Source organism: Cinclus cinclus, chromosome 16, assembly GCF_963662255.1.
Source record: "Cinclus cinclus chromosome 16, bCinCin1.1, whole genome shotgun sequence".
NCBI classification, from domain to species: domain Eukaryota; kingdom Metazoa; phylum Chordata; class Aves; order Passeriformes; family Cinclidae; genus Cinclus; species Cinclus cinclus.
Window position 1 is genome coordinate 16,380,010 of NC_085061.1, and position 21,891 is coordinate 16,401,900.

The window sequence follows — 21,891 nt, forward strand, 5'->3', positions numbered from 1 at the left end:
GTCACTGGACTCTAAAAATGCACATATGGGACCTAAAAGTAAGTATTTGGTCCCTAAAAAGGAAACTTTTATAGAATAATCAAATCACAGAATCACAGAACAATAGGATCCTATAATCCTTCCTTCCTTTGGGTTGGAAGGAACCTTAAACATCATCTAGTTCAAACTCCCTTGTCATGAGCAGGGACATGTTCTACTAGACCAGGTAGCTTCAAGCCCTGTCCAGCCAGGCCCCGAACACTTCCAGGGATGGGGCTGCCACAGCTGCTCTCAGCAACCTGTGCCACGGCCTCACCATCCTCTCAGGGAAGAATTTCTTCCCAAAATCTAATCTAAACCTATTTTTTGTCTGTTTGAAACCATTATCGCTTGTCCTGTCACTCTGTACCCCTTTGTGCAATGTCACTCTCCAGGTCTCTTGGAGACCCTTTTGGGGCTAGAAGGTACTAGAGGACTGTTATAAATGTTATTCTATCTGTCCAATTTACCAAACAACAAGAATAAATTCAGCAACGTTTTTTTTAATAGTAGCAACTGGATAAAATCAAATATATTAAATATACATATTTAAAAATGTACAAAAATTGCCAGTGAGTAATTCAGTATAATTAAGGTTTGTATAAAGCATGAGCAAAACTGACCAGGGATATGGGGAGGGCCCTGCCCTTCCTCACATATCAATCAAACCAAAAATCCCACATATATACTCTATGCTAATACATATCAATACAGAACTTTCTGGAAAACTCCTCCTAGTTTTTATTCCTAAAATATACATCATTATGTTGTGCTATGCATGCTCTACTAATAGTTAGAGCTCATCCTTTTGGGGGTCTTATTTCCGATGAAGGCTCTTTGTCTTCATCAGTGTCCGCTCTGTAACCTTGAAGGCAGTGCAGGAGCACTAAGCTTGGTGTTGTATAAGTTCAAGTTCCATGCCTGGAGTCATGCCAGTTTGGCCCAGTCCAAGGTCAGAATTTTTATTTCTAGATGTGGCTTATCAAACCTACATCCTTCTACTACTCCCACCTAATATCTGAGGGAGTCCATCTGCTTTTTCCTCACTATTTGCTTTCTTTGCTTTGTAACAACTGTTTTCTGTTAATACAAGTACAATTTTGACAATATAGTTATGGTTTAGTTAGCACGAATCACATTTATTGCAGTTTTAATCATGGATAGACAAACTAAAGGAGTCTCTCTTCAGGAGTGGTTTGGACTTGATCCCTGGGAATTTATTGATCCAATAAATCACTGGATAGAAAGAGGGAACAAACGGGTCTCTCTAGGAGGGATATACAAAACCTCTGCAGGGAGGTTGGGAGCCTTAGACTGGGAACAACCTGCGGTAGAGATTCTGGGTAATCCAGAGGGAGTGAACAGGATAGCTTGTTTTTGTGGGAGATTTGGAGCTGTCAGAGGATCAAGGGGTTGGCATCTGGCATGGCTTTTATTACAGTGTGGAGATTGTGAAATATATTGGTATTGTTGCTCTAGTAACCAGCAGGGTATATGCCCCAAGTGTAAATTGAACAACTATCCCAATCAAGTCAATGTTGAACCTAAAATTCTGAAGCTAGTCTGTGAAGTCACATTGGGTGACTGTGAATTGAGGTCATGTGTGGGAATAAAACTGGCAAAGAACAGTGAAATTGTGTGAGGAAAAGTTTGGGGGGAAACAAGACAAGAAGGAAAAGATAATGGGGACTGGACAAAGTAAAGAGATCCCTAAGGCCAGTCCACTAGGCTGTATTATTGCACATTGGAAAGCCAATGCTGGACACAGGGGCGAAGAAAACAAAAGAGACCTTATTAGATTCTGTAAAAACTGGTGACCTTTATTAAATTGGATAAGAAAGCGAAGTGGCCACCAACTGGAACTTTGGATTATAACATGCTCTTACAGCGCATGATATTTCTTAGCAGGGAAGGGGACAGAGGTAGCATATGCAGATATGTTTTTCTCTCTTAGAAACCACCCTGTGATAATTGATAAAAGATTCGTGTTAATCATAAAAGCATTGGGGTTTGTATAAACCAGAATACTTAGGTCTGAAATGAAGCATGGACATTAGATAGAGAAAAATATATATGATTAAATCATTCTGTTTAAATCCCCCTGATATGAATATTGTGTTTTTTAGTAAATTGTATTTGATACCAGTCTGTAAAACGGGGGTTTCCCACGGCCTGAAAGACTTTGCAAAATCACATTTCCTGCCTTTGTATAATCAATTGTAGCCTGAAAGATTTTGCAATACCAGATTTCCTGCCTTGGTGTAATCAATCCCAACCTATCTGTTAAGACCAGATCCCCCATGTCTACTGTTCCTCATCTACCAAGACCACATGGCTGCTTGACAAACTGTCCGGATACTACAAGGAAAACCATACTATAAAAAGGAGCTGCAAAACAAGGTTCGATGGAGTGTGGAGTGGATGGTGACCCCTCACGTTCCCCAGCACTGCTTGCTCTGTCTATGTCAAATAAAGCAATGTAAATTTTGGTAAATATCGAGACTGTTTCTCATGTATAACAATTTGGTGCCAAAATCCAGGACATCCTTGGAGCCCTGCGAGGCACTGTGATTTCAGGAAGGCGCCCCACTCCTGCGACCCCGGTTCCTCAGTGGTTCTCAGGACCCATGGACGTACCTCACGATATAGACTGAGCAAGGAAAAAGCTCCCCAGAAGACCACGGCAAAATCACCTGTAATTCTTGTGCATGAAGACCCAGACAGGAGCATCGAACCTGCAAGTAATTGTCTGGTTTGGTGGAGGTGACTGTGTGCTTGCTGAATGAGACGTGGATTTTTCCACGAACCGAGTGTGGAGTCCTTCTAACTGCGGTTCTGGTTTCCTGCGAGGGGCCCTGCTGGTGAAGGGACGAAGCGAGCGTTGTTTTTTCCCATCCTAGCCCAGGGAGAGGCAGAATTCCTTCCCATCCTGACCCAAGGAGAGGCAGGATCCAGGCAGGATACAGGGGGGAGCACCAATACCTCAAGACAGTCCCTTGAGGTATAAATAGGACAAAGAAAGATTAAAGTTTTAAGTCCAAACGACCCACAAAGGGGTCAAAGTTCTTAAAAAGCAAACAAACAAACAAAAACAGACCAGTAGGTTGCCAGAAATACCACCAGGCAGCGTTTTGGGTATGACATTGGGACACAAGGGAATTATACAAAAGAAAAACTAAAGAAAAATTGATTCAATATTGTATGGTAAAGTGGACCAAAGAAATTATCTGCAGAGATAATCTATACTGGCCCATGTTCCGATCATTTGAGGGGTGGATATGTGGGGCATTAAACACACGTGTTGCTTGTAAAGAACCATTTCACAGAGAGGAATGTGGCTATGCTGCTCTGTGGACAGAACAGCATAAAACATTTTCGGTATGTACTTTAAAGGAAAAAAGGGATGAGGATATAAAAAAGGTTACCTGGGAACCCCTGGATAATCTCCCACCTCTGTATAATACAGAAAATACATGAGACCCTCCCAACATCTCTGCTCCCTCTCCTCCTGGTACTCAATAGCTCTAAGGACTTGCTTGAGTCAAAGAAATACCAGGAGAGGTAGTATCCACAGAGAGGAGGGAGATAATGACACAAAGGCTCGCCCTTACCCCCTGAGGGAAGTCCCATTAGCAGGACAACAAGCTGGATTAACTGAATTTGTAAATGTTCCCTTGAATACAGGGGAGGTAAGAAACTTAAAAGAAGAGATGGGAAAATTATTGGAAGATCCTATAGGGGTATCTGAGAGACTAAATCAATTCCTCGGACCAAGTATATATACTTGGATGGAATTACAATCTATATTAAGTATCCTATTCACCATGGAAGAAAGGGGGAGAGAAACCATAAAAACCCCCACCAAAACAAGGAAATGATTCACTAATTCGAACCTGCTTTTACTGTAACAAGAAAGGTTGTACAAAGAAAAATTGTAAAGAGACGATACAGGACAAAAAAATGTTCCAAAATGATGAATAAGGGTGTCAGGGGCTGTACATATTGGGGACTATACCATCTAAAGAGCCCTTGATAAAATAAAAAATCAGTCCCCATGGAGAGGAGGTGGAATTTTTAGTAGATACAGGAGCCAAAAGATCCACAATTAAACACCTACCAAAAGAGTGTAAACCCAGTAGAGAAACAGCACTTGTGGTTGGAGCAACAACTAAACCATTTTGGGTCTCTATAATTAAAAATGTGCAAATTGAGACCCAGAGCAGAATCAAATTAAAAATCTGCTGTTACTGCCAGAGGCAGAAAATAATTTACTGGGGAAATGGACAAAGGTGAACAATAAAAGTTTTGAAAAAGTCAAACATGATTTAATTCAAGCCCCTGTACTAAGTCTCCTGGATTTGGAGAGACCATTTCAGTTATTTGTAAATACCTTTGATCAAACAGCATATGGGGTACTCACTCAGGAATGGGCAAGCAGTCGAAAGCCAGTGGGATATTATTCTAAACTGCTAGATCCTGTCAAGCCAGGGCTGGCCCCCATGTCTACAGACCCTAGTGGCCACAGCACTTTTAATTGAGGAAACCCGAAAAGTCACCTTTGGGGCACCACTAGTGGTACACACCCCTCATAATGTAAGGGGAATTCTGAATCAAAAAACTGAGAAATGGCTAACTGATGCCCAAATATTAAAATATGAAACTATTCTAATTACTTCCCCAAATTTAGAGCTAAAATCAACAACTGCTCAAAGTCCTGCACAATTCCTATATGGGGAACCAGGAGAAAATTTAAAACATAATTGTGTGGACATTACAGAATTACAAACAAAAATTAGACCTGACCTGGGAGAAGTTAAACTTAAGGATGGAGAAAAATTGTTTATAAACAGATCTTTCAGAGTACTGGAAGGACAAGGTTGTTTAACTTGTCAGAAAATTCATAAAAAAAGGTATGCAACAAGGTCCGTCAGGAGGATGGAAAACTACTTACAAGCCCTTTGAAAAAATACAAATAAATTTTACAGAATTATCAAAAATAGGAAGATAAAAATATTTACTAGTAATACTGAACCAATTAACCCACTGGGTAGAGGCATACCCTGCAGCTGGAGCCACATCACAAGTGGTAGCCAAAATATTGATAGAACACGTAATACCAAGGTATAGCCTGGTCCGAGCAATAGACTCAGACCAGGGGACACACTTTACATCAAAGATGCTGAAGTTACTGACCTCGGCACTAGGCATCAGCTGGGAGTATCATATGCCCTGGCACCCTCAGAGTTCTGGGAGAGTTGAAAGGATGAATCAAACTTTAAAACAACAGCTGTCAAAATTAATAATTGAGACTAAAATGCCATAGACAAAGTGCCTCCCAATAGCCCTGTCTAATATACTAACAATGCCAAATTTGAAAACAGGGATTTCACCGTATGAAATGCTGTATGGTGTGCCTTACCCTAAAGGAGTATGCCTTTTGTTATAAGTGTTTGTCACACACACTGACTCAGAGCCAATTGTACATCAACAAGTGGAATTTATTAAGCAAGCGGTAACAAGCAAAAGCAGCGCTGGGCGGCCGGGAGTTAGCACTGCACCAAGGGCGCGCACTTTCCTCTCTCAGTCCTTTGGGTTTTATACCCCTTGTTTCTGGTGTACGTGTCCCTTTTGCAATCGTGTCTGCGCTGGCACTGCCTGTTGATAGGGGTCGTACTTTGCCCTCCGGTGGTCGTTGGAATGAAGAAGACTCCTCTTCCCGGCAGAACCTCTGCCTTATCAGTAGATCCTTTTTACACGTTGAACAATGGATACTTAAGTATGGTTAATTAACTCAGCTCAAACTAATCAAGACATTCTTGGGGACTACGGGTGCATGACTTGTGCCCTCTCAGATCTGGTTCTATTCTTTGTTATTTTATTGAACTCTTGGTAGTCCTTCTATTTTAATGAACAATTTTTATGTTGTTTTTATTACAATCCCTCCTTTTTTTCTTTCATAATTTGTTCATTAAATCTTTTTAATTCTTGATAGCTCAATGCAAGCTCTTTTTCCACTTCCTCATCATTTAAGATGTGCTCGTATTTAGCTTTAATTAACATCAGGTGAGCAGCTTCTAATCGCCTTTTTACAATTTCTATGATCTTATTAAAGATGCAAGGTCCTAAAGTTAATCCGAACACCAGAAATAACAAAGGACCTGCAATTGTAGATAGCAGAATAATAAGCCAGGGAGAACTGTCGAACCAAGTTTCATACCAGGACTGTTGAGCTTCTCTTTCTCGCTTTCTTTGCTCTAGCCTTTCTCTCAGTTTAGCCATTGTATCTCTAACAATCCCAGTGTGATCTGCATAAATGCAACATTCTTCTTTAAGTGCTGCGCACAATCCTCCTTGCTGAAGGAAGATTAAATCCAGCCCCCTTCGGTTTTGTAATACTACCTCAGATAAAGATCGAACAGATTTTTCTAAGGCTGTGATTGATTGTTCTATTCCAGCTAAATCTTCGTAATTGTTGAGTTTATAACTATCGAGTCTTCTATTTGTATCAAAGACCATTTGAAAGGTTGATGCTTGTTCGCATAAGCATCTACTTGGCTGATTTGTATATATATTACAGCTAAAATTCCCATAACCTGCCAAGAAGGGTGTGGTCCTGGTGGATTGTTATTTTCAATTCCTTTGTGTCTTAATGTGAAATTTTTATTTTTGCACCCCCCTTCTGTGTCTTTGAGTGATTTCTGGGATTTAAAATCCTTGAGGCAGTTCTCGGAACATTTCTGAATTGTTCCAGTCTGTGGGTTCTCTCCTCCACCTTTTCTTATCCCTCTGCCTCGCTCGCCGACTCGGTTGCTTCGAGCCGCGAGGGGAACCATCTTCTCGGCAGCAAGGATATTCTTCAGGAGGGCCATGTCGTTTTTGTTGCCTCTTTTTATAAGATTCCCAGTTCTTATCCTTCACTTGCAGTGAAGAACACCAGACCCCAGGTACTGCTTTTCTACAATTTCCCTTAATGATTTTAGCTATGAAAGGAACTGGTTCATTAGGATGGAAGCAATAATTTTCTGGCCTTGCCCCTCCCCTTGTGAATATCCTTCCCCTTTACGTAAAATTATTTTAGTAAGCTCCTGTTCTAGTTGATAGCAATTTTTACAAACACTGCTAGGTGGACTTCCTCTTTAACAATGGACCTACCACCGTTCTTGGCAAATTTTACAAACAAAATATACAAATGGATAACAACCACAATCCTTGTTCGAGCAATATATCTTGAAATATCCAGTTATCAAGTAGTTACACTTAATTTCGCTGTCCCATTTTACCCGAACTACCTTCACAGTGTTCATTTAAGTCCGTTTTAGGGTGACTCTAAGATCTCCTGGAGCGCTGGTTACTTTCCAGGGTTCCTCGGAGGAGGGGTGTATAGGTGTTTTTATCCTGCTTGCATGAGTCCAGCCTTTTTCCGCGGTTCTGATGGCAGTTTCTGTGGTGAGTAACACAACATAGGGACCTTCCCAAGTTGGAGTTAATGTATTTTCTTTCCATGTTTTAACCAAAACCTTGTCACCCACTTTTATATTGTGAATCGCTAAATCAAGAGGAGGTCTTTGTACCAATAATCCAGCTTTTCTGAGTTTATCACGAGCTTGTGTCAGCTGTATTATGTAATGATTAATTTGTTGATTACTTATCTCGGGATGATCTGATGGGGCATCCATATTATACGGCATTCTGTAAAGCATTTCAAAGGGGGAAATCCCTACATCTGTCCGGGGTTGAGTGCGTATATTTAGCAAAGCTAAAGGTAAACATTTTACCCAAGATAATTGTGTTTCATACATCAGCTTGGTTAGTTGTTTCTTTATTTTTCCATTTATTCTTTCTACTTTCCCCGAACTCTGTGGGTGCCAAGGAGTGTGATACTTCCATTTTGTCCCCAGGGCTGAAACAATCTCTTTAGCGATTTTAGATGTAAAATGTGCCCCCCTGTCTGAATCTATCACCTCTATTAACCCATATCGAGGGATGATATCTTCTAGCAAAATTTTCACCACTGCTTGTGTAGTTGCCCTAGAGGTAGGAAAAGCTTCTACAAAATGGGTTAAATGGTCAATTATCACTAACAAATGTTTGTATCTCCCTACTTTAGGCAAATCAGTAAAGTCAATTTGAATGTGTGAAAAAGGTCTGTACGCTAAATCCCTTCCCCCAGCTTCCCGTTGTCTCCACTGCTTCTTATTCACCTTTTGACAGGTTAAACATCGTTGTGTGACCTGTTTGGCTAAGTTATACATCCCAATACAGACATATTTAATAGCAAATTGATCTATCAAGGCTTGTGTACCCCAGTGAGTTTTGGAGTGGATGGCTTCCAAAATTCTTCGGGCTACCGGTTTTGGAAGAACTTCGCGACCGTCTGGCAATTCTCGTTTATTTCCTTTCTTCACTACCCCCATTTCATTCAATTTCTGTTGTTCTCTCTCAGTGAATGTGAGTATTTGAATTGGCCCGTGATAATAACAATGCGTCTTAGTGGGGTTCAAACAGACACATTCTATCTTATCTATTTTGGAATCTTCCCAGCAAAGCATACAAGGTAATTTGTCTAAATCTTTTTCACAAAAGGAGCAATTTCTCTTAACTCCTGCAGCCTTTTCTTTTAATACCCTGAGGGCTGCGGCCTTTGCTTCGTGATCTGCTAGGTTATTTCCCCTCACTCGATTGTTTACTCCAGTCTGGTGCCCTTTTACATGGACCACAGCTATTTCAGTGGGCCACCTTAGAGACTGTAAAATTTTCCTTACTAAATCTTCATGAATTAATCCTTTTCCCTGGGAATTAATTAAACCTCTCTCTTCCCAAATTTTTCCAAAGGTATGCACCACCCCATAAGCATATTTTGAGTCCGTAAAGATTGTTCCTGCTTTTCCTCTCAATAATTTCAGTGCTTGCCATACAGCATACAATTCACAAGCCTGCGCTGACCACACAGAATTTAGTGGTCCTGATTCTATCACCTCTAGGGTCTTTCCATTAATTACTGCATAACCAGATTTTCTCCTTCCTTCAACTACTCGGGAAGACCCATCCACAAACCGTTTTTCCCCATATTCTAATTCTTCCTCTTCAAGGTCTGGTCTGAGTTTTGTTTGTTCTTCTATTACCCTTAAACAATCATGCTTTAAGTTTTCACTCAGTTCCCCATATAAAAATTGGGCGGGATTTTGGAGAGAGGTAGTCTCTAAGCTCAATTTAGGAGAAGATATAAGGATCCCTTCATATTTTAAAAGCCGAGCATCAGTTATCCATTTGTCTGCTTTCTGTTGGAGGACCCCCCTTATGTTGTGAGGAGACAAAACATGCAACTCTCCCCCGAAAGTGATTTTTACAGCTTCTTCTACTAACAGAGCAGCAGCCACTATCGACTGCAAACACGTTGGCCAACCCCTTGATACCGGATCTAGTAATTTAGATAGGTAGGCCACAGGCTTTTTACTACCAGCCCAATCCTGGGCTAACACCCCATATGCTGTTCCTTCCGTTGTGTTTACAAAGAGATAAAAAGGCCTCTTTAAATCCGGGAGGCTTAATACAGGTGCATTTACCAACTCTGTCTTGAGAATTTGTAATTTGTCTTCATCTAACTGATTCCACTTAAGTAAACCAGTCTTGGTTAATTTTTCATATAAAAATTTTACTTTCCCACTAAACCCCTCAATCCATTGTCTACAATATCCAAATAATCCCAGTAATTGTCTCACCTCTCGTTTTGTTTGTGGCCTTGGCATAGATAAGATCCCTTTTATCCTATCCGGATCTATCTTTTTCATTCCTCGCTTCAGCCTGTATCCCAGGTATTTTACTTCTTCTTCTACAAATTGGAGTTTAGATTTTGATACCTTCAGTCCTTTTAAACTAAGGAAGTTCAACAGCTTTATGCTCTCTTGCCTTACCACCCATTCCTCCTTGCCAGCAATCAACAAGTCATCCGCATATTGAATCAACACGGCCCCTTCTCCTAACTTATAATCACTTAGTAATTGTTCAAGTGCTTGGCCGAACAAATTGGGGGACTCGGTAAATCCTTGAGGAAGAACTGTCCAGCGAAGCTGCTGGTTTGCTACTATGGGAAATCGTTCCACGGTTCTTTTATTAATTTCCCGTAAATCATGTACTAACCGGTATTTCCCATCAGGTTTCTTAACAGGGAGAATGGGTGTATTAAAAGGGGACAAGCAGGGTTCCAACAATCCTTGTTTTAGAAGTCTTTCAACTTCGGGTTTTATCCCCATTCTCCCTTCATCTGAAATTGGATATTGCTTAATCTTTACTGGAATGTCAGGGTCTTTCAATGTCACTTCAAATGGTTCTATCTCCAATCGACCCACAGTGTCGGGGGTATACCAAACTTCTGGGTTTATTTCCTGTTCATCCTCTACTCGCAATGGACATAGTTTTACTGTTAATCATTTATTTTCTATACTAATTTCAATTCCTAATTCTACCATAAGATCTCTTCCCAAAAGATTGTAATCCGCTTCAGGTACCAACAGGAGGGTTCCTAAACCCAATTTTGAGCTGCTTTCAAAAGCTACATCTTTAATCACAGGTACACTAAAAGGTTCTCCCTTCGCTCCCACAACTTGGATTCTTTCTTTTGATATTTTACATCCTAAAAGGAGGCTTTGTACTGTGGACCTTTCCGCTCCAGTGTCAATTAAAAACTCAATTTCCTGTTGCTGGGGACCTACTTTCAGCTTTACCAGGGGCTCTGATCTTTCTCAGGTCCCCAGCAAATAGAGCCCCTGACCCCCCTAATCTTCCTTAAATTCTTTCTCATCTGCAATCCTTTTCTGACAATCTCTCCGAAAATGCCCTCTCTTTCCACAATAATAACAAGTCCCCTGGGTACCCTCCTTTTCTCTAGACACATTTCTGGTTCTAGGAGGGCCCGCCTTCGAGGAGAATCGACTAGTTGTTACCCGTTGCCCCTCACGTACTACTGCCATCATTACTCTAGCCTGCTTTTTGTGTCCTTCTTCCTCTCTCCGGACATACACCTTCTGCGCTTCCCGCAACAATTCGTCTAAACCACGATCATGCCAATCCTCAATTTTCTCTAACTTTTTCCTGATGTCAGGCCAAGATTTTGCTACAAATTGAGTTTTTAATAACACTTGACCTTCTGGAGTATCAGGGTTCACTCCAGAATATAGTTGAAATGACCTTCGGAGCCTCTCTATCCATTCAGTAGGGTCTTCATCTTTCTTTTGGCTTTCACAGAAGGCTTTATTTACATTTTGTCCCCGAGGGACAGATTCCCGGATTCCTTGGATTAGGATAGTTCTTAAATCTGCCATATGGGCTCGGTGCTGTGGATTTTGCTTATCCCAGTTGGGGCGTTGCAATGGCCACTTCACATCAGCTTGGGGACCTGCCTGGTGGTCCCTGTCCCACACCCTCATTCCCGCTGTTCTGATCATTCTCCTTTCCTTAGAAGAGAACAAAATTCCTATGATAGACTGCATTTCATCCCACGTATATATATTGGGACCCAAAAATTGATCAACCCTTTCCGCCACCCCAAGGGGATCTTCTAGCAAATGTCCCATCTCTTTCTTGAATTCTCTAACATCTCCAGAATTAAGGGGCACTTCTACATAGCCTATGCCCGGTATTTGAGCAGGCTGCCCCTGTTGTCCAGCATTTGGATTAGGGATCATCCTCAGGCCCACTTCTCTTAATGGATACAGGGTTGGACCTTCTCTATCCCTCCTAGACTGGCTGCGAGTGATCCTTCGGTTATCTTCGGATCTTAACTCGTGGTTCCCCAATTTTTGTTCCCTGGATTTTTCTTCATGATCTGACTCTAGGACTTGTGCCTGGGGAGGTGGGGGAACTGGGAGAGGAGGAGATATGTATGGCGGGGGGGGAGCAGTCGGGACCTCCTCGGATCATTTAGATTTCTTTTTCCCTCCCCAGGTGTTTAGGGCAAACAATCCAGTCCTAGTTTCTCCCACTATCCAAAGGGCAGCATATTCACTTTCTTCCAGGCAAAAAGGTTCTTTAGAGTTTACATAAATATTTAATGCCTGTCAAATCCAATCTTCGGAACTTCCGAATACTGGCCAAAACAGATTATCTCCACGGATCTGTTTCCCTCCCCACACCTCCATACAATAATGTATCATTTTGACCTTATCCTTCCCTTTCCTAGAAGGATAATCATTCCAATATTTAATCATCATCCCTAACGGACTGTCAGGGGGTATCTGGGGGAGCTTTACTGGGGTCCCCTTACCCATGGGATCAGAGGGCTTGCTTTTCCCCTGTCCCATCTTCCAGAACACCAACAAACACTCACACACATGTTTCCCTCTTTTTGTGGCCCAGTCCCTCGCGGGATTTGGGAACCGCACTACTCAGAGGTCCGCACTCACTTCGCCCACATTGGGCGTCTCATTTGCTGTGTCCTGGGATACCCAACCCCAACCGAGCGGATTCCCAAATATACTTACACTTCCTGCGTCTTCGCCCGGGGCTTCGTGCACAAAGATTATGGGGTTACCGGTTTTCCTTTGTTTGTTACCAATTTAGGGTTCGTCGGTAAGGGTCCAGGAGGGTGGACGCAGCACCAAGGCTGCTAAAAGCGGGGCGCCTCCCTGGTGGAGGTCTCCCACCGGGTTGCCCTTATCCGAGTCACGGCACCAATTTGTTATAAGTGTTTGTCACACACACTGACTCAGAGCCAATTGTACATCAGCAAGTGGAATTTATTAAGCAAGCGGTAACAAGCAAAAGCAGCGCTGGGTGGCCGGGAGTTAGCACTCCACCAAGGGCGCGCACTTTCCTCTCTCAGTCCTTTGGGTTTTATACCCCTTGTTTCTGGTATACGTGTCCCTTTTGCAATTGTGTCTGCGCTGGCACTGCCTGTTGATAGGGGTCATACTTTGCCCTCCGGTGGTCGTTGGAATGAAGAAGACTCCTCTTCCCGGCAGAACCTCTGCCTTATCAGTAGATCCTTTTTACACGTTGAACAATGGATACTTAAGTATGGTTAATTAACTCAGCTCAATCTAATCAAGACATTCTTGGGGACTACGGGTGCATGACTTGTGCCCTCTCAGATCTGGTTCTATTCTTTGTTATTTTATTGAACTCTTGGTAGTCCTTCTATTTTAATGAACAATTTTTATGTTGTTTTTATTACACCTTGATCCAGCCTCAGTTCAGGACCCTTCTCTTCAAAATTATTATGCCAAGACAGGTTGGACAGTGACATCTGAGCCCAGAGACCTCAAAGTGCAAATTTGGAGGACTTGGTGTCGATACCGGATCAATTCTTCTCAAAGGTCTCCCAATCAGGACTGCAAGTCACCTGTCCCAAATCTGAATTAAAAAGATTTAATGAACAAATTATGAAAGAAGATAAGGAGGGATTGTAATAAAAACAACATAAAAATTGTTCATTAAAATAGAAGGACTACCAAGAGTTCAATAAAATAACAAAGAATAGAACCAGATCTGAGAGGGCACAAGTCATGCACCCGTAGTCCCCAAGAATGTCTTGATTAGTTTGAGCTGAGTTAATTAACCATACTTAAGTATTCATTGTTCAACGTGTAAAAAGGATCTACTGATAAGGCAGAGGTTCATAGGTCAAGATACGTCTGCCAGGAAGAGGAGTCTTCTTCATTCCAACGACCACCGGAGGGCAAAGTACCACCGGAGGGCAAAGTACGACCCCTATCAACAGGCAGTGCCAGCGCAGACACAATTGCAAAAGGGACACGTATACCAGAAACAAGGGGTATAAAACCCAAAGGACTGAGAGAGGAAAGTGCACGCCGTTGGTGGAGTGCTAACTCCCGGCCGCCCAGCGCTGCTTTTGCTTGTTACCGCTTGCTTAATAAATTCCCCTTGTTGATGTTCAATTGGCTCTGAGTCAGTGTGTGTGACAAACACTTATAACAGAAGGTTACTAAAAAGTACCACAGTGATCCAGTTAACACAGCTAATCGTCTGCGATATATAACAAAACAACATAATCTAGATTGGAGCATTATACAATTATTATTAGATGCACTAACAGAGACAGACAATTAATTATAAAAACGGTTTTTGGAGAAGCACCTCAGTGCTGAATAAAAACATACCTACCCTTGTAACTTATTTTTGTGGGTTATACACTGCTTGTCCGAGCATCATCTGACCCACAAATGGTCTTTGGGACCCCCAGGTGCCCCCCTAAGCCCCTCAAGATTCCCGTTGGAGCAACCTCCGATACTACATCTCCCATCATGCACCGCGACACGCCTAGAGCTCCATTATACACGCACTATAGCTCCCGTCAACCCCGCGCCCCATAGAGCCTCATTATAGCCACGCCTACGATTCCCACCCCACGGTTACTCGCCTATAACTCCCATCATGCCCCGCGCCTCCCATAGCGAATCACTAAAGGCCTCGCCCCTCTCTCCCGTGCTGCCCCGCGGCGCATTTTAGCGCGTTTTCGCATTCCCTTCCTCCATTTCACAGCCTGCCTGAGGATGGCGGAGGCTCTGGAGCGCTGGCTCTGGGAGGAGATGGAGGTGCCGCCCTCCGTCGCTCCCTCCCCCGATGTGCTACGCCGGTCGGGACCACGCAGGGACCCCCGAGGGAACCGCTCTGAGGCGGGGAGGGTTGGGGGGCTTCGGGGGCCCATGGGTGAGAACCCCTCTGAACGCTCTCTGAGAGGAGGTTCGGGAATTTGGGAGGACTGAAGCGGTTTGGGATCACATCGAGAGGGTCTGGAGGTGTTTTGTGAGGTCCTTGGGGATCCTGAGGGAGTTTCGGGGTCACATAGAGAGGGTCTGGAACGGTTTTGTGAGGTCCTGGGGGATCCTGAGGGAGATTTGGGGATACATAGAGTGGGCCTGGAGGGGCTTTGGGGGGTCCTGGGGCGGCTTGGAATAATCCTGAGGGAGTTTTGGGGTCCCTTTGGAAGGTCCTGTGGGGGGGGAGTGGGGTCTGTTTTAGGGAGTTCTGAGTGAGTTTGGGGGTGCCTGGGGCTGATTTTAAGATCCCTTGGTGAGTTTTAGAATCTCTTTGGGGAGTTTTGGGGTCCACGGTGAATTTTGGGATCCCCAGGCGAATTTTAGGGTCACCCTCAAATTCTGGTGTCTCCCTGACCTCCCTTTTCCCCCTTCCCTCTCTTCCAGGCTCTGCTCTGGCCCCACAGCCCCATTTTGGGATTATGTCACCCGCCATGTCCGGAGCCGCCGGTGAGGGGGCACCCCAAAACTCCCAAAATTAAGAGGGAACCCCTAGATTGGGAGGGAGGGGATTAGGGTTGTGCCCTCTCCAGGATTACAGCTCCCATCATGCCCTGCGCCGCCCGTAGACTCCCACTGTACATGCGCATCAGACTCATCATCCCCCGTGCCCCTTAGAGCCTCATTATAGCCGAGCCTACAATTTCCTGTCATGCCCTGCGCGCCCATAGAGCTTTGTGGTGGGCTCTGACCCTCCCGGACTGCAAGTCATGCAGTCATGCCCCGCGGCGCATTTCGTGCGCTTTTTCGGGACACCCTCACAATATTTTTGGGGTGTCCCCACAGGAACGTGACAAAAATTCGGGATAATCTATGCTTGTATCCAAAAATTTGGGGGGTCCCCAAAAATTGGAAGGCACCTGGAAACCTGCAATGGGGGTCAAAACCCGGGGGGAATTTGTAGCGTTCCCAAATGTTTTGGGGGATTTGGGAGGTCCAAAATCATTGCGGGGGCAGAGCTGCAAAATTTGGGGGAGGACCACAAAAATTTGGGATGGGAGGGTCCCAGTGAGGCTTCACCCCAAAATTTAAAGGGAGGCATTTGTGGGTGGGATTGTGAAATTGGGGGGGGGGGGGGGGGGGCAGCGGCAAAAATTATGGGGTAACCCAAGAAATTAAGGGGAGAGGGGATTGCAGGTGTGAGAGATTGAAGGCCTTTTTGGTTCGTTGTGATAGATAGATAGATAGCCTTGAAACCCGATGCAGTCTAGTTACTATGTAAACAGATAGGTAGGTGGTTACTGATTGTTGAAGCTTGACTCAATAACCGGACGTCTCAGTAATTCCCAGGGAAACAAAGAGTACTGCGAGGTCAGCAAAGACGACGGAAGACATGCGAGGTCAGCAAAGACGACGGAAGACACCATAACAACCGGAAGAACGTGTGCAAGGCCTATCACGTACCCGGAGACTGGAGGACTTAAGAGAGACAAACTCTAGGAAGGAGTGTGGCAGTTTTTCGGAGCACGGACTCCCTGCCACCCAGCGCTGACATTTGCCTTTGTCTTTTATAATTAATAAATTCTCTAAAATTGAACCGGAATATGGCCCCTTGTGCTCATTCATAACAATTTTGGTGCCGTGACTCGGATCGAGACTGGGGGGGGGGTTTCCCCTTGCGGGAAGGCGCGCCCCACCTTTGTTGGTGGTCCCGCGAGGACGGGAGCTCACTCTCTCACCTCGACCGACGAACCTAAAACCCTAAAAGGCAAAGGCAAAGGGAAGAGGGCCCGGTAGACCCCTTAAAATTTGTGCACAAAGTCCGGACGAAGACGCAGGACGCGTAAGTATACGGGATCCGTTCGGGCGGGGTCGGGATCCCGGAGTACGGTGACTCGATGTGTGTGTGAGAGGGGAACTGGCAGCCGGATTCCCCAAGCGAGTGCGGACCCTTAGTAGTGCGGTTCCCACTGACCCGCGAGGGCTTGAGCCACGAAACAGGGGAAGCGAAAGCGATATTTTGTGTGCGAGTGAAGGTACTCCGGAAGAAATGGGGCAGGGGAAGAGTAAGCCTCCTGCAGAGATTAAACTTCCACCCGTACCAAGAGATAGTCCCTTAGGGTTTTTATTAGATAATTGGGAACATTTTCCAAATACGGAAGGAAAAGATAAGGCTAGGATGATACATTATTGTGTGGAGGTGTGGGGTGGAAAGGAAATTTCAAAAAAATGTGTTTTGGCCAATATTTGGGTCCTCTGAGGACTGGGTGAAACAAAAACTAAATATTTGGGTGAATACAAGGAAACCTTTTTGTATAGAGGAGAGTGAGTACGCAAAGGTGTGGGTAGGCCGCCCAGAAGTATTTATTTTTAAGCTAACTGAGAAATCCAAGAAAAATAAAGAAAAGAGAAAGGGAAGTCGGGCCGAGGAGACGATTATAGCCCCTCCCCCGTATGTGCCTCCTCCCCAAGCGCAGGAAGCAGCGGGTCCTAATGCACCCCAGGGGAGGAATCTGATTCAGACCAATCAGACTACACCGGGCTGACAACTCGGAGCAGGGCTCAGAAAGGGTTGTATCCTCTGAGGGAGATGCCAATGGGGGGTCCACAGGCAGGAATAGGATTTATATCAGTACCCCTTAGTTCGGGAGATGTTAGAGACTTTAAAAAGGAGATGGGACACTTATTAGAGGATCCACTGGGAGTGGCCGAGAGAGTGGATCAATTTTTAAGCCCAAACATGTATACATGGGAAGAGTTACAGCCCATTCTAAACATTTTATTTACCGCAGAGGAAAAGAATATGATTAGGAGGGAAGGAATGCGTATTTGGGACATTACTTAAAAAAAAAAAAAAAAAGAGGAGAAAAGAAAATAGACCCTGAAAGGATCCAAGCAATTGTGTCACTACCAATACCAAAGAATAAGAGACAAATTCGTCTGATTTTGGGACTCACTGGATACTGTAGGCAGTGGATTGAAAATTACAGTAGCAAAGCCAGATTCCTGTATCAGAAATTAGCACAGGAAGGGCTGATGAAATGGAACCCAGAAGACACGGACAAGTTCCAAGAATTAAAGGAAAATTTGATCCATGCCCCAGTCCTGAGCCTTACGGATCTAAAAAGACCATTCTCTTTGTTTGTGAATATTGAAGAGGGGGTCACATTCGGGGTGCTTACTCAGGATTGGGCGGGGAAAAAGAAGCCTGTTGCTTATTTGTCAAAAATTTTAGATCCGGTAAGCAGGGGGTGGCCCACATGTTTGCAAATTGTAGCAGGATGTGCTCTATTAGTGGAAGAAGCTAGAAAAATCACCTTTAACGGTAGTCTCAGAGTAATGTCTCCCCATAACATTCGGAGTGTACTGCAGCAGAAGGCAGACAAATGGATCTCTGACGCAAGGCTTTTAAAATATGAAGGAATTTTAATAGAGGCACCCAATTTTACCCTAGAGACTACCACATTACAAAATCCAGCTGCCTTTTTATACGAGGAACCGGAGTATGAGCCTTTAACCCACGACTGTATAATTACCATAGAAGAACAAACAAAAATTAGGCCTGATCTGGAGGAGAAGGAATTAGAGGATGGCGAAAGGTTATTCGTAGATGGATCCTCTAGAGTAATAGAAGGAAAAAGAAGATCAGGATATGCAATCGTAGGAGGTCCAGACCTGCAAGTAATAGAAGCAGGCACTTTGGATAAGTCCTGGTCTGCACAAGCATGTGAGCTATATGCTATATTAAGAGCCTTAAAACTCCTCAAGGGAAAAGAGGGAATGATATACACTGATTCCAGATACGGATTTGGGGTAGTTCATACCTTTGGAAAATTATGGGAAGAAAGAGGTTTGATCAATTTGCAGGGAAAAGACCTAGAGCACCAAAAACTAATAATTGAAATACTACAAGCTTTAAGGGGACCTAAGAAGGTGGCTGTGGTTCATCTCAAAGGACACCAACGGAGCATAGACCTCAGAAGTAGAGGAAATAACGCTGCAGACCAAGAAGCAAAATGGGCAGCGATGAAGGAAATGGTCCTAAAAGAAAAAGGGGGGCAAGAGAACAAGAGAGTACACAATAAGGAAGAGACTAACCTAATTTTCACCAACGGAGAAAAAGAAAAGTTGAGGAAAATGGGAGTTAAAGAGGAGTCAGGAAAATGGGTATTAGAGGATGGACGAGAAGTGTTACCCAGGGCAGTGGCCCAACAAATATTATACAAACTACATCAGAAAACACATTGGAGAGCCCAAGGGTTAGTGGATCATTTTGCCACTAGGTTTATAAGTATCGGGCTCCACGATATGGCCAAGCATATTACTAAAGGATGCCCCATCTGTTTACGAGTGAACCGGAGTAACCTTAGGAAGCTACCTCATGGGGGAAGACCATTGGCAAAAAGACCCTTTGCAAATCTACAAATAGACTTTACTGAATTGCCAAAAGTAGGAAGGATCAAATACCTTTTAGTAATAGTAGATCACCTCACCCACTATGTGGAAGCCTTTCCAACGGCAAGGGAAACAGCACGGACGGTTGTAAAGACCCTGTTGGAGGAAATAGTCCCTAGATATGGGGTACCTGAAACCATTGACTCTGATAAAGGGCCCCACTTCACATCCAAAATAACACAAGAATTGGCAGATGCATTAGGAATAAAATGGGAACAGCATACCCCTTGGCATCCCCAAAGTTCAGGTAGAGTAGAGAGAATGAATGGAGAAATAAAGAAATAACTTACTAAACTAGTATTAGAAACTAAGTTATCATGGGTAAAATGCATCCCACTGGCCTTGTTAAATATCCGAACTCAACCACGAGCAGACGTGGGGCTTTCCCCATATGAAATGTTATATGGTATGCCATATAATTTACAAGGGGTACAGACTAACCCAAACCTTAGTGAACAATACATTAACAAGTACCTAGTAACCCTGATGAAGTTTAAGAAACAACTGTGGGAAAAAGGAATGTGGGCCCAGAAACCACCACTGGATCTTGCATTACACCAGGTGCAGCCCGGAGATTGGATATTGATCCGGAATTGGAAAGAAAATCCAATAACACCCAAGTGGGAAGGGCCTTACCTGGTGTTGCTCACAACGGATACAGCAGTACGAACCGCGGAAAGAGGGTGGACCCACGCGAGCCGAATAAAAGGACCAGTGGACCCATCCAAGTTCGCTAAAGACACTGGTTGGGAAGTAAAGGGCACAGCTGGGGATTTGAAGTTGACTCTAAAGAGAAAAACACAATCCTAAGGAATACCGGGATACCTAAACTTCAAGATATTGCCGAATGGACTCAGGAGACATTTGGGTGGGGGAAAACTGGGTGTTGCAAAAAGAATTAATCGGACACTCAGAGCCCCCTGGATACTGTAAATATGTAGAAGATTTTGCTCAACAACCCTATTATCGACCTATTAGACTAGAATATAAATCTCAATTGTGGAATGGAAAAGGGCACGTAGATCATAGGGACATAAGAGTAAAGTGTAGCTGGTTAGATTGTAACTGTTATCCGTTTGTGTGTTTTTCTTGTAAAATTTGTAAAGAACTGTGGTGAGTTCACTGCCAGAGAGGGAGGGCTCCTAGGAGTGTGTGTCAACCCTGTTGGGAAGAACAACGGGAGCTGACTACTTGGGTCTTGAACCAGAAGGTAGCAGCACGGGAGTTGAAAGTAGGATCTGCGTCTTGGTGGCAGGAATATTCAAAGGGAGTAAACCCTGACCTTTATTGTTGCCATCCTAACGAGCCCTTTGTTCCATTCGTTGTGGACATCCTAGAGGTAAAGTGCCGAAAAAGAGAAAAGAAACTCAGGTGTGATATTCCACCATTAAAGGGAATAAATTGGAACTCCAAAAGGAGAAAGTGGGAAAGAAGAGCCTATCCTGCCCCTGAAGAATATCCTTGCTGCCGAGAAGATGGCTTACCCCGTGGCTCGTAGCAACCGAGTCGACGGGCGAGGCAGAGGGATGAGTTGTGGGGAAAGAGGGGTCCGCCAGAATAAAAGAAGCATGAATACAGCACTCAAAACCTCAAAGGAACAGGGTTTGAGAGGAGGTAACAAAGGAAAAACAGTAGGAGCAAAGATAAAAAAAGAAAAATTTATTCTGGCAGTGAATATCACCTAGTTCTAAGGGGATGTATAATATGGATGAATGTAATGTTAACATATGGGGCAGAACCATCGCATGAACCCTTTAAATGGTCCTTAGTAAAATGGGAGAGACCAGACCCACCGATTCAAACACAGATTACCTCAGGGGCTCCCAGTTTCAATATAACTCTAGAACCATTGTTGGACAGATGGGGTACCGGGGGTGCTTGGTCAATACCAAGAGGAGTAATCTACATGTGCCCAGCATCGAATCCAGGAAAAGGATACTGTAATTATCCCGGAGAATTCTATTGTGGATATTGGGGTTGCGAAACTATTTCCCTGGGATGGAAAGTTGAGAATCCAGATAAATACTTAAAGGTAGAGAGGGGTCCACATGGATGTAAAAAACCCTGGACAGATCCATCGGGGGTAGTAACATATGCAGGAGGTTGTAAATGGATTTACCTCAACGTCACCTAACCCCAAGATCCTGCTTGGTTAACAGGGAAGTTCTGGGGAGTGAGGCTATGGGAACCCGGAAAAGACAGAGGGGGGCATATTCTGATAAAGAAGGAATCCATCCCACATGACCCAATAGCAATAGGACCCAACCCAGTAATCGGAGAAAAAGGAGTAGGGTGGAACAATACAAATGAGATAACCAACGAAACTTCTAGAGAAGAGAATCAGCCTCTGAGCTGGCCCATAACCCAACCTACCCCGTAAGATAATTCTCTCTGGAAAATAATGCAGGCCACGTTTGGGATCTTAAATAACACCTATCCGAATTTAACCAAGGGTTGTTGGTTGTGTTATATAGTAAATCCACCGTTCTATGAAGCTTTGGGATCTGCTGCAAAATCAAAACGTATTAATGGGACAAACCCTAGGGAATGCTTGTGGAAAAAGGGGAGGGACAATACTCCCGGAATATCAATGGCACAAGTAAGAGGAAAAGGCAGGTGCATAGGCAATGTACCCAGGGACAAGGACCACCTTTGTCAAGTAAAAATGTCCATAACTGAACCCCGAAAACCAGCCTCATGGATAATT